This window comes from Rhinopithecus bieti, unplaced genomic scaffold, assembly GCF_001698545.2.
Source record: "Rhinopithecus bieti isolate Rb0 unplaced genomic scaffold, ASM169854v2 scaffold_18921, whole genome shotgun sequence".
In the NCBI taxonomy this organism is placed as follows: domain Eukaryota; kingdom Metazoa; phylum Chordata; class Mammalia; order Primates; family Cercopithecidae; genus Rhinopithecus; species Rhinopithecus bieti.
In genome coordinates this window covers 2,698,237-2,713,306 of record NW_016810178.1, presented here as the reverse complement: position 1 = coordinate 2,713,306, position 15,070 = coordinate 2,698,237, and positions in this window count along the sequence as shown.

Here is a 15,070-nt window from a genome sequence, read left to right as displayed (position 1 = left end):
TGAGTTGATGGGTGCTGACGAGTTGATGGGTGCAGCACACCAACATGGCACAAGTATACATATGTAACAAACCTGCATGTTATGCACATGTACCCTAGAACTTAAAGTATAATAATAATAAAAAAAAGAAAAAAAAAGATGTAGAATAACTATGTACACATGTATTTAGAACAAATATGGTTTTACATATGTCTATATTACTATATATCTTTAAAAATAAACATTTATTTAGTGCATGGTTTTATATAGGATCACTAAAAATTAATATAGTATCCTGGGTGATGTAATGTATGGGATAAATAAAAGGAACATATAATAAAGTAAAAAAGAATAAAAAATAAAAAATAAAGCAGCAAATAAAATAAACACTGTCTATTTTGTAATGAATAGTCTGTGACATTCAACATTTTACTTGAAAATATTACACCTAAATAGGCAAACATCAGCTTTGGTATTATTTTTAGCTCTTATCGCAGGCTTCTACAGCAAAATACCATAAACTGGGTGACTTTTAAACAACATAAATTTATTTCTCACGGTTTCGAGGCTGAGAAATTCAAGATGAAGTCCCCATTAGATTCAATGTCTGATGAGGGTTTGTTGGTTCATGGATGTTGTATTCTTGCTGTGTCCTCCCATAGTGCAAGAGGTAAGGGAACTCTCTGGGGCTCCTTTTATGAGGGCACTACACCCATTCACAAGGACTCTGGCCTTATGACTTAATGACCTCCCAAAGGCCTCCCTCATATCATCGCGTTGGTGATTAGGTTTCAAAACATTATTTTGGCGAGTCAAATATTTACACTATAACACTGCAGTCTAATTGTTCTCGTTCAAACCGGATACATATTGGTGGAATAAAGCAGTAGAGAGTATATATTAGCAACTCTTTCTTCATTATTAAAGCAGTTGGAATCTCACTCTTAGGTATGTGGCAGATTTAGAAGCTTCCCCATTCAATTTTGCTTCAATACTAAAATTTTCAAAGTTGGGCATGTAGTTTTAATGAACTAGAGTATAAGAGTAGAATGTGACATTAAAAAATAAAAATTAATTAAATTTAAAAGCATGTTACATACACTCTTTAAAGGATTATGGGCACAGAATGAAACACTGGATAGTACTATGTACAAATTCACATGAGTTAATCCAAGTTTAAAAAAAGGCAAATTTGTAATGTATTACCTTGTGTGTGTTAGATATAATAAGCTACCTTCTTTAATTGTGCAATAAAAATGTATAAAATGTTTAGTCTATGTATTTAGGGCAGAGGAAACTACGTTTTAGGCATTTTAAAAATGGCTAAATATCACTGTCACAAAATGTTATTAACAAATTGAATCCATTTTGTTTCAAAGTAAATGTGAGATGGTGTTACTGGCTTTAACGAGGAAATCAAATCCCTTTTCCTAGCAGCAATTTGGTATCTATTAAAGTGATGTTTCTGTGTTTACAGGCACTCCTATGCCTATTACTTTATGAGTGGAACTGTAATAAATAAAAGTTCATGAGTTGGAGATAGCACAGCCTGTTATGTTTACAAAAGGGAGGTTTGACTTACACAGGGTAAGGCTCCTCGTTTGTTAGATGTGGCTTAGCTTAGGATGAACATCATCTTGAAGAATCTCTTGCTTCATTGTAGGATATTGTATGAAAATTGAAAAGAGAAAACAGCTTCAAGGTGGAACAGCACTGCCATTTATTTGAACTCCTAGTACATGAAAGCTTTGGTATTACGTACCTAATAACAGTGCCTTCAATTCTGTTATCATTTAATAGTGGTACTTGAATCAGTATTTTACTGATACAAGTGAGTTTCTCCAGTTCAAACAGTTAGAAAAATGGAGGCAAAGGTTAAACTCATGTTTGTCTGGCACCCCAGCCCTATCACTAAATTCTTTCATACCTGAATCTGAACATTCTAATCTATCTTTGTTGGATATATATTTGTGGTTTTATTTTTCTTCAATTTTATTTTAGCTTCAGGGTTTATGTGCAGGTTTGTTATACAGGTAAATTGTGTAACATGGGTTTGGTATGCAGATTAGCTCATCACCCAGGTAAGTAAGGATAGTACTGGATAGGTAGTTTTTCAATCCTCACCCTCCTTTCACCCTCCACCCTCAAGTAGGCCCAGTGTCTGTTATTCTCTTCTTTGTGTCCATCAGCACCCAATGTTTAGCTCCCACTTATAAATGAGAATATGCAGTTTTTGGTTTTCTGTTCATGTGTTAGTTGGTTTAGGATAATGGCCTACAGCTCTGTCTATGTTGCTGCAAAAGACATGACCTTGCTCATTTTTATAGCTGCATAGTATTCCATGATGTATATGTAACATATTTTCTTTATCCAGTCTACCATTGATGGATATTTAGGTTGATTCCATGTCTTTACTGTTGTGAATAGTGCATTCATGAACATATGTGTGCATGTATCTTTATGGTAGAATGAGTTATATTCCTTGGGGTATACACTCAATAATGGGATTGCTGGGTTAAATGGTAATTCTGTTTTAAGTTCTTCCACAAATTGTCAAACTGCCTTCCACAATGGCTGAACTAATTTACATTCCCACCTGCAGTGTATAAGCTTTCCCTTTTCTCTACAACCTTGCCAGCATCTGTTAATTTCTGACTTTTTAATAATAGTCATTCTGACTGGTGTGAACTGGTATCTCGTTGTGGTTTTGATATGTATTTCTCTAATGATTAGTGATGTTGAGCATTGTTTCATATGTTGTTGGCCATCTGTCTTCTTATGAAAAGTGTCTGTTCATGTCCTTTGCCCACTTTTTAATGTGGCTGTTTGCTTTTTGCATGTAAATTTGTTTAAGTTCTTTATAGATTCTGGATATTAGACCTTTGTCAGATGCATAGTTTGCAATTATTTTCTCCCGTTTTTGGTTTTAGATTTAAGTCTTTAATCCATCTTGAGTTTATTTTTGTATATAGTATAAGGGTCCAGTTTTAGTCTTTTGTGTATGGTTAGCCAGTTATTCCAGCACCATTTATTGGATAGGGAGTCCTTTTTCCATGGCTCGTTTTTTGTTGGCTTCATTAAAGATCGAATGGTTGCAGGTGTACTGCATTAATTCTGGGCTCTCTATTCTGTTCCATTGGTCTATATGTCTGTTTTGATACCAGTACCATGTTGTATAGTATAGTTTGAAATCAGGTAATGTGATACCTCCAGCTTTGTTCTTTTGCTTAGGATTGCTTGGGATATTTGGTTCCATATGATTAAAACAATTTTTTTTTCTAATTCTGTGAAGAATGTCAATGGTTGCTTGATAGAAATAGCATTGATTCTATAAATAGCTTTGGGTAGTCTGGCCATTTTAACAATATTGATTCTTTTGATCCATGAACATAAGATGTATTTCTATTTGTTTGTGTCATCTCTGATTTCTTTGTGCAATGTCTTGTCTTGTAATTTTCATTGTAAATTCCTGAAAGTTTATTCTTTCTCCTTCTTGCTTAGCCATATTCCTAGGTATTATTTTTTGGATATTGTGAATGAGATTGCGTTATTTATTTATTTATTTAATTTTGAGACAGAGTCTCGCTCTGTCACCAAGGCTGGAGTGCAGTGGCGCGATCTTGGCTCACTGCAAGCTCTGCCTCCCGGGTTCACACCATTCTCCTGCCTCAGCCTCCCGAGTAGCTGGGACTGCAGGCACCCGCCACCACGTCCGGCTAATTTTTTTTGTATTTTTAGTAGAGATGCGGTTTCACCGTGTTAGCTAGGATGGTATCGATCTCCTGACCTCGTGATCCGCCCACCTCGGCCTCCCAAAGTGCTGGGATTACACGCGTGAGCCACCGCGCCCGGCCAATTGTGTTCTTTATTTGGCTCTCAGCTTGAATTTTGTTGGCATATAGGAATGCTACTGGTTTTTGTACATTTATTTTATATCCTGAAACTTTGCTACAGTTGCTTATCAGATCAACCCCATAGTCTCTGTCCCAAAACTCCTTAATCTGATTTTACTTCTGATTTGCACAAAACATAGCTGTGAAATAAAAATGGTCTCAGAAGATGGTATTGGTGATGCCAAATATTTTAATAAAAATAATTATTATTTGAATATTTTATTAGTATTACATATAAATATCCAGACATTTCCAAGTAACTTTTGAGGTTACATATGAACAATCACAGTGGATCGAATTTAGCATTTTTGTTAAGTAATATTTAATTGTTTAATAGCCTTAGATATATTCTCATACATATTTTTGGCTGACAAAACATATGAATATTAATTTTGCAACTTTACTATCTTACTGTATTATAAACATGTAAAAAAGACTCTCAATAGCTTTACCTTTTAGAGTAAAGATAGCTCCTAATTTCTAGAGTTCACTCAGTGATACAGCCCTTTTATAAGATCCATCTGTGGGTCTCCAGAAAATTGTGAAAATGCATTGTGTATATATCTCTAGGTAGAGCTATTTTCCAACCAAAAAATTAATGAGATTCTCTAAAATTAATCTAATGAGGAAGAAAAGCAGAAAGGCTATCAGCAAAAAAAAACTGCTGTTGGCAGCAGGAAAAGGATAAATGGCCCAGAGGAGCATGAAAGAGTTAATTTGATGGCTTGAGCAGGGAAAGGCAAAATGAGTGGAACTCATCATGAGCCAGTTGGGAAAACGGAGTTGGTGGGGAAGAAGAATAAGGGAAGAATTTAGAGTTGTAGGGGTCTTATAAGGGATTGTATCTGCAGGTGCACTGCTACTAAGACATAGCTAGAGATATAATTGAGTTTATTACTCATTGTAAAACGGAAGTTGAAAGTGTGATAAGTTGAAAATATGATGCCATCTAGAGTCTAGTCACTAATAAGTTATTGCTGTGGTCTGCTAGATGTTAGCAATATGATCACTGACATTATTTTTATAACACAGTAGAATTGTATTGCAACTGATGAAAATAGTGGAATAGATATGTAGATACTGCATTCAAGACTTACTCCTGTACATTCTCTGTGTTGATGCAATTTATTCTCATGATCCTTCAAAAACAGAAAAGAGCAGAATGAAGTACAATTTGTATTTTAGAAGGCTATTTTAAATATTGTTTTTAATTGGCAAATCATAATTGTATACATTTATGGCATAAAATGTGTTTTGATATATGTATACAATATGGAATAAGTAAATCAAGATATTTAACATATCCATCACCATTCTTACTTATCATTTTTGATGGTGAGACATTTGAAATTTATGATCTTAGTTATTTTAAAATATACAATACATTTTTATAAACTATGGTCATCCTACTCTGCAATAGATCTGAAAATGTATATTTTCTGCCTATCTAGAATTTTGTATCTTTTGACCAACAACTCCCCATTCTCTCCCTGACACTCCAGCCTCTGGTAACCATTATTCTACTATCTACTTCTATGAATTTTACATTTTCTAGATTCCCTACATAAGTGACATCATCCTGTATATACTTAAAAAATTGAAATCAGTATTTGAAGTGATATCTGCTCCCTTATGGTCATTGCAGAATTAGTTCCCGGTAACCAAGATATAGAACCAACCTATGTCTATCAACATATGAATGGATAAAGAAAACATAGTATAAATCGTATATATACACAATAGAAGGATATTTTTGATGGCATCCGGTAGAAAGGAATAATTTAGTGTGGGAGATGAAGAGGTGAAAATCATCTGGGAACATGACTGTTGCATTAAAGGGACCAGTTTTGCCATTGAAAGTAATGGCAAAAACCGCAGTTACTTTTACATCAACCTAATACAAGCCAGTGGCTATGTCTAAGAGTTGAGGTGAAAATAACCACTTAAATAGCCTTAGGTTTTGCAAAATGGATTCTTTTTTTTGAGTGCCATTCCACAGAAGGGGGTTCCTGGAAAACATCTTTGACTTAAATCTTCTGTTATGATCAACAACAAAGACTTAAATGCCCCCTTTTTCTGGACCTTAGTTTAGCAAAGAATCATTTGAGTGAATCCATTTTATTTTGCCAGTACTTGGGATTTTAGGCAAGAGGAAAAGAGTCCAGTGTTTTCATCTTTTTATTATGCTCTGAATGGCACAGGGAAGAACCTTGTGCAGTATTCACTTAAGATTCAGGTTTGTGGGTGAATGCTCACATGGGGGGATGACAGACAGTGTCCTGGTAACAGCACTGGGCTGTGCATTGGGAGATCTGGTCCTGCTGTCACTTGATGTCCAATGCTAGATTATGCTTATCTGTGTCTGTGTACATCTTTGTTCATTTGTACAATGACAAGAATGGCTCAGTACAAGTGATTTTTCACATATGTAAAATTTTAAATATATTAAATAAAATGAAGACCCTTATAACAATCACAGTAGATGTTATTGATGTTTTGATAGCATAGTTATTTTACTTGAAATTCTAAAAATATGTCATAGATTTTCTTACATAATAAATATAATATTTTAAGAATCTTTTAAGAATCAACTCCACAAAATGATCATTTTTTTCTTGCAAATATGATCAGGTAAAAATTCTGATAAGATCTGCCATCACAAAAGATATAAATACAACAACAACAACAACAAAATAAATACATACATACATACATACATACATACATACATACATAAAAAGCTGCTTTGAGGACATGACATGAAATTTAATGAAAATCAATTAAAAATTTAAAGCAGTAATAATAGGAATGTTTCACTTATAATTTGTGGACTGTGTGCATCAGAATCTCTTGGAGCAGTAGAGGAAAGAGTATGAGTCAAAATGTAAATTTCTAGGCTCCACTTTAGAACCATTGATCCAGGTTCTCTGAGTAGTAGGACCCAAGAATCTGTATTTAAAAAACCTTGGAGGTGATCCTTGTGGTCTCTTATGTTTGAATGTCAATGTCAGCTTTGAGACTAATCCACCAAAATTCTTTAAGTTTCTGTATATTGCTCATATTTAGAAAATACAATGAGAATAAATTTGTTCCATAAATAAATTATTGACTATGTTGTAAAGATTAATTGTAAAACTACATCTTTGAGTGTATCGAATTTAAAAAAATATTTTATGTTAAAATATTTAATTGTATTGGATTTTAAAAAACTATTTTATTTTATCTTTTAAAATTGGAGTTTGGTTCCTGTTTGGGCTTTTATTCTTAAGAAAAGGAGTGAGCATTTTAGCTTACCTGTTATAAAGCATTTCTGATCTTGAAAAAAGTAGTTCCTTTATTGTTAGGTAAACAGATTTAGAATAAAATTTCAGTTTTATAATAGTGATATATCAGGCATACTGGTATTTACTATGTAGCTCACTAAATACAGAGAAAAAAGAATGGTTCTGGAGGCGGACAAAGGATTCAGAATGCCTCTCAGAGTCTCAGTTTCTTCTCTTATTAAATACAACAATTAATGCCAGCTTAAGGCATCTGTAAATGTTAACTGAAATGGAATACATAAAACTCCCAGACTAGTGTAAAATATACAGTAGACATTCCATAGTGATAGCTATCTTTATCCTATTTTCCTTTGTGTTCAATGGTGGCATCTTTGAAATAGCCTTATAGCCTTATCCACAGTCAGTAGTGAAGTTTTTTTTGTTTTTTTTTTTTTGTTTTTTTTTTTTTTTTTTTTTTTTTTGGTCTGTACAACACACACAGGTGGCCATTCTTGGATTTGTAGGTATAGTGACTGCCTGAGGCTCCTGCTGATATGCACATCACTTACTTGGTTTGAAATATGCCACAGATATTTAATCAAACCTATATCCCTAACTCTAGGTTTCTGTCACTCTTTCTCCTTCCCTGATTTTTCCATAGTCATATTACATTTCCCATTGTCATATTGTCTAAACTTACACCTCAGAGCTGCCTTAACTTTGCTATCTTTTTTTGGTAGGATTATTCACACCATTAAAAAATACATTTGTGTGATGTTATCTGATTCTATGTCTTCTTATTAAAACTTTAAAAAGTTATGCCCAGGATTTCAGTTTCGTAGACCTCTATCTTATTGCAAATATTATTTGATTGACTTGTGGCTGAATGTACTAGAACTGCTCAGAAAAAAATTATGTGAGGTTAATAGTGTGCTGATATCTCAATATGATACAATAAAATCTCATTTATCAGAAGTCAATGTATACTTTATGTGTTTTATCTTAGGTCATAGATATGACTCAAGGGATTCTGCACCTGCTTTTTTTCTCACTGCCCTGTCCTTTCTAGGGCAGAGGCTCAGTCAGCAAAGGGTGCTCCAGTATTTTTAATAATGATCTTCAACATTAAGAAATAAAGCAGAAGATATTTTCAAGTTTATTTTTGATCAAGCAAAGACCATATAAAGCTAAAATAAACTCTTTTGAATTAGCTATCACTTTCTTCTCAACAATTTTAATAATTTTTCATTGAATGTTTACATAATAGAAGATTCAGTTATGTAACAGTGCAAGTTAGTATTTATACCAATCTTTAGTATTTATTCATGATTACCAAACATCCATCATTCTGATAGATTTCAGGATTAATTAATGATAAATCATTTCTCAGATGAAAAAAAGAGATTTGAGGGTTTAACAAAAGCTGATGTGATTCTGACTCACGGTTTGTCCTAACAATTACAACATTGCTGAAACGTTCTAATGAAGTATGTGTCTGTACAAATTCCTTGGAGTAAATACATACAATTGTTATTTCTATTTTATTTGAACATACAAAGAGTTTTAATTGGAGTGACAATTCTCTGCTGCCTTAGTTTCCTTAGAAATGTAGCTTAGTTGTTACAATGTGTCTCATTGATAAAAGCCTCTTACAAGTTCATAAGAGGGGGAAAAAATCCTGTTCTATTCTGTTTGAAAATATTGACAGATATTTTCCGATGTGAAGAAACGGACTTTTTGAGCCTAATTTTGTTGGATGAAATGTAAGAATTTAAAAATGGAATCCAATTATCCCTAACATGTACACTTTGTTGAAGAGCTATTAAATTGGAAACTTTTTTGAGCTGTTTCAGAAGGCACACTTAAGCTTTCTGCTGACAGTAAATGCAAAACACAAATAATTTAAAAGAAGACCTTGACAGATGATTCGTGTCTCCTTCACAATTGAGATCTTATATGCACACAAAACTAGTCTCCGTTCCTGACCTGGCCGTTTATAGTATCTTTCAGCCTATGAACTTGCTTTCTGTTTATGGCCAAATGTAATTCTATTAACACAAAATTCTGTCACTAGGTGGCTCCATATTGCTTTTTAAAAGTAGTCTTCTCTGACAATATCTCTGTCTTTAGAGCATTTCTTTTTTCTTATTACATTTCAGATTTTTTTTGCCATTGTTTCACAATCTGTGTAGCTTAATTGCAAACCATTAGCTGCATGGAATTAGAGTCTACTTCCAATGTGTTGCCAACTCCTCTCTCTAGTCAACACATGAAGAAAGGTGACAGATGACAATGCTGCAGGACTATGATTGTTGGCTGGATGCCATTGTTCAATGTCTGGATCTTTAGTAAAATTATGTCCAACCTTAGTTTGTCTCACTTCAAAGCTCCATTTCAGTACTAAGTCATATTCCCTGTAATGGGAGTAATCCCAAGAAAGGCACATGGATTTTTTTTTTTTTTTTTTTTTTTTTTTTTTTTGAAACAGAGTCTTGCTCCGTTGCCCAGGCTACAGTGCAGTGGCACGATCTTGGCTCACTGCAACCTCTGCCTCTCGAGCTCAAGAGATTCTTCTGCCTCAGCCTCTCGCGTAGCTGGGATTATAGTCACCTGCCACCACGCGTGACTAATTTTTATAATCTTAGTAGAGACAGAGTTTCACCATGTTGGCCAGGCTGGTCTTGAACTCTTGACTTCGGGTGATCCACCCACCTCCGCTTCCTAAAGTGCTAGGATTACAGGAGTGAGCCACCGCGACCGGCCTGGATTTTTTTTTTTTTTTTTTTAATGTCTCTGTGACATGAGAGGAATATTGTCCCTGACCTGAGAGGAATATTGTGGCTTAGTGTCCTGGATTTGGAGTTGGAACACTTGGGATCTAGTTTGGTCTTTTGAAGGTAGTTAACTATCCTGAATTTCAGTTTCCTCATCTATAAAGTGAAGGGGATAGATTAGATGATGTTTGTAAGCTCTTCTAGTTTTAATATTTTAAAATGCATGATATTCCCAAGGAGATTTCTTAAGCAGAGGTGTCCCTGTATGTAGATATTACTTACTCTTAGATTGTAAGCTACTGAGGGAAAGGAAATATTATTTCTTTAGCCTCAGTGCCTGTAACAGTGCCTGACATACAGTAAAGCCTCAACATACATATTCAAATGAATAAATACGCTGCATTGTAGTACTCCATGATGGAGATCACAGGGAAGTATTAGTGCTCTAAATTCCTGCTCATCTTTCTCTCCCTTTGACTGGACATCCAGTTTCTATACTTAGAATTACTGCTGCCTATTAATGAAGCAATGTCACTTTGGAATGCATTCTTTCTTTTTAGGAAGAAAGTGAAACTTCTAACTTAGGCTTTCTTTATTAACATTGTTTATTATTTTAATGGGATAGTTGTCATCTTAGATGCTCTAGGAGGCAAAGCACATCTGCAGCAATAGATTTGAAGCTTTGGAGCATAGCGGTGACAAGCTCTGTATAGGTGACACTGGTTAATTTGACTGGCTCTGAAGCTGCTGGGCCCAGAATGGAGGGAAGGGTCTAAGAAACAAAGTCCTTAGTAAAATTGGCTTGTTGAGAGAGGGAGTTAAAAACTGGTAGAGAAGTGAAGGGAATGTTTAGTAAATTTTAATAGTATGGTCAATAGAGCATAGATAACGGCAAAATATTTAGCATGCAAAGGAAAAACGTTATTAAAATACCATTTTTGTGGGGAGTGCTAGAATCTTGAGAGCAGGCATTTAGGGAAACATTGATTAAAATATCTAACTCTGAAACTATTGAAGAAAACTTCTTGATAACAGCAAAAGCATAAGTAAGAATCTTCAAACTCAGTATAGAAAGAGAACAATGTAGCATTCTCAATGTAGTTATATTAAACAAATATATATAGCAAATTAAAATGCTATGTAATGTGGTTTGTTATACATTTTTCAAGCATGATCATCTCTCAGCTTCTAATAATCTGGATATAGAAGTATTTATGTGACATTGCAACAGTTTACTTGATATTCTTTTGAGCTCCTCTTTGTTCTACTGTGCTATAGAGAATTGAAATGGCATTATTCTGGTTGATTTTGTCCAGAAAAGAAAAAATTTAACTGGGCTTGATCAACCGTTTCACGAATGCTTGAAAGTCCATATCTTTTTCTGGAAAATACTATTTAATATCCCTGTTGACTGAAGCAGGGATAGATTCACCACTGAATTATGCTTCTTGGCATGTAAGTCATAATGGAAGTATAATACAAGGAAACACTTTTAATATTATTGCTATTTTTGTAATAGGAAAGACATCCAAACATTGACAGAATTTTAGGAATTTTTCTTAGATGTCCTTAACAGAAAGCATTTGGGAAATGTTAACCCCATATCAAGCATGTGTCTTCTTTCGATGCCATGATATTTGTGTTTGGTTCATGGAATTTTTATATGTGCTATGACTGAAGTGCTTTGTTATGATTGGAAAGAGTAAAACAGAAGACATTTCCCCTCCTTTAATTATGAGGAACAAAAGTTATTACCTTCTTTGTAAAATTGAGATGTCAATCTGCAGCAAAATGAAAAAAGTATGTGTTCTATAATGTTAACATAAAATACAGAGTATAACCTTCTATGATGTATACAAATATATAGAAGTTGAGTATGTCACTATGATAGGAATTAGGTGATATAGACAAACACAATCTTGATTTTGTTTATTTGTTTTGGACTATGAATGGTTTTCTAATTAGATTTCTGTTTTAATATAATCTTGATGCTAATAATTTAAACTCAGACTCTAGTCTTAAAGGCAGGAAGTTTCATTGGAGCATAACACATTATCACATCAGGTGATGAACACACTGTTATTCTCATACCATAGCCTTTAAAGATAACTCAAGATTTCTCTAATTTTATTTCTTCTTCAAGGGAAAGAAACTTGTATATGGCACAATGGAAACAATGAAGTTGAAGGGTACAGCTTAATGAATGATGAAAATGAGATGTTCAGGGAACAGGAGAGGGCTAAGTTCTGTCTTCAATGAACCTTTGCATTGCTTTATTTGGGATCATTCTATCTTATGCCCTGCTTTGAAACAATAAGTTTCGAACAATATTCAAGTTGAAGAAAACTTAGCTTTTGGAACTTAGCTTTTCGATCTGGATAGGTTCATGGGAAAGAAGGCAATAAGTCATATGTGCCTGCCTGTACTGCAGGGTTGGCAATTAACAAAGGGCCAGGATAAATGAGTCTCTGTGTTTGTTTGTTTGTTTTATATATGATTCAATCTAGTTCCTGTGGACAGGGAAGCTTATGAGGATCTCTCTCTCTCTCTCTTTGACACACACACACACACCCGCAGCTGGAGTAGCAGTGGCTAAGTTACCTACTCAAGTATTTGGGGATTTTGGATCTAGGACATCTTTTATTATTACCAGACAATACTCTCCTACTGAAATGAAAGCTACTTTTGCATATGTAAGTGGATATTTTTGATCCCTCTTACACATTACAGAGCTCCCCTTAATAGTGATACTTTTGACTGTAGAAAAAGTTATCAAGTATATTTACTGTAATTATATAAAAAGGACATATGTTTTGCTATGTAACATCTTTCTGTGAAAAGTCAAGGCTATGTGATTTTTATCTTGAGAAAGTTACTAGAAAAGCAGCATATTGTGGAAGAAAAGGCAATGGAACAGGAGACAGGAAAGGCTGATTCTCGTCTAATCATTGTTATGACCAGCATGGCCACTTTCACTTTAATCACTCAGGTTCTCTCATAGACTAGTTGATCTCCAGGGAGGGTGATCCTACAGGCTTCTTTGCTGGAGACAGTCCCGGTTTACATCTGTTATCCCAATGTAATTATTAATAGCACACTTTTCATTCTCAAAAGTGTCCTGGTTTGGATGATAAATTATATGGTTACTTTATCTCTAAAGATCCTTTCAACTTGAGTATTCTTTGATGTTGCCTAGAGATGAGATATAGGATCAATTGTCTGAGAGCTAGTCATTGAAATTCTAGCCCTTTATTTTGAGCAGTGGTGAGAGATGAAGGTATTGAGTTTGATATGGCCCAGATCATGAAGGTCTGATATTCAAAGACTTAATTTTATCCTGAAGCCTACGGGGAAAATTCTAATCAGAGAAGAAACTTAGACATCACTTTGGCTTATGGTAGAAAATGGATTTAAGAGACTGTTGCTAGAGACAGAAAATCCAAGAGTTTATTACAATAATTCAGTTAATAAATAATAATAATCTTAACCAAGAAGTGGCAGTGGAAAAGGAGAAAGAAATATTAATTATCAAAATATTCTGGGGGTAACCTCTATAAGATATAGTGACTGAATGTGGGGATTAAGGAAGAGGCTAGAGCCTCGGATGGTATTCTCTTACTCTACCATAAATTTATTAAATAACTGGATAGATAGTGATACCATTCACGAAAAGTTAAGACTGCAGATTAGGGCTTCTGTGTCAAAGACATGATGGGCTCATGGCTAGACTTGTGTAGTTTATTATGTTGGTGCTACAGACAAATAGAAATGCTCAGTAGACATTTAGATATAGGGTAAGAACCTTAAAATATTTGGTTTTGTTCTGCTAAGGTAGATTTGGGAGGGATCAGCACATTCAAAACTTCTGGAAAGGTTCTGGAAGAACAGAGAATGAGACAAAACTGAACTAATGAAAGATTCATGAGAGTCCCTAACACTGACGAGAAGAGCAAATAAAGAGAAACACCGGAAGGGGAGAGTGTAAGGGGCTACTAGAGAAGTAGAATGACATCCAGGAGAGTGATGTCATATAACCTTCGGAGTTAAAAGATTCCAGTTTTAGAGCACACACACTATGCTTCAAATCAGTGATACTCAAACTTGTAAGTCTCAGAACTTCTTTATATATTTAAAAAATTTTGATGAATCCAAAGAATTTTGTTTACATAGAGTATAACTATTAATATTTATTATATTAGAAATAAAATTGAGAAGATTTAAAATTCCATTAGTTCATCTAACCAAAATGTTTATACATTCACTGGATATTACTAAAATAAAATACTTTTGTCAAAATGATGATTTAAAAACATTTAGTGAGATGGGTGACATTGTTTTATGCAAATCTCTTGAGTGTGTACATTAATAGAAGTTAGCTGGACTGTCATATATACTTTTGCATTTAACCTGGTGCAGTATATTGTTTGGATTAAGGTATTTTTGGATATACATATGTATTCAGTTGGAAAAGAGAGGAGTATTTTCATAGCCTTTCATCATAATTACGGGTATTCTCTTTAATGACAGTTTCTTAAAGATTAGTTACAACGTGGAATTCAAACCATATTAGTTAACTTTTTGCACTTTGTTACATTCAAATTCCTCAGTATATTTAAACTTTAAGTGAATCTTTAACTCATGCACAATTTTGTATTATCTCTCATTGGTCATTTGGGAAATAGTGCCTCACTTAGTTATACAGATCTTCCAAATGTTGAAACATTTCATTATATAATATAAAAAATTACATTCATCAATATAACTGTTATTTGTATTAGAAAAGTGAACATGGAAGCTGTCAAAGTACAGTGGCAGACACTAGTTTCCCAATATTTAATTTTCTCTTGAAAGCCCAAGTTTGATCATCATCAACACATACTATCGGTTGTTTGTATTGAAGGGATAGGTTTACTACATTTATTTTTAGCAAAATGTCTGCCAAATACCCAAGCCTCAATAACCATGGTTTAACTGTCAGTATTCTTTCAAGTAAAAATTATGTTCCATGAAAAAAGGAGCTAATTCAGAAACTTACAACTCAATTGCATAAGCAGTTTCCTTTGGTATTCAACTGATTTGCTTAATACATACTTCTCATTTTGTCACATGGAATATTACAAACACATTGTATTTAAGGGTTGAGATATAATAAAACTAGTAA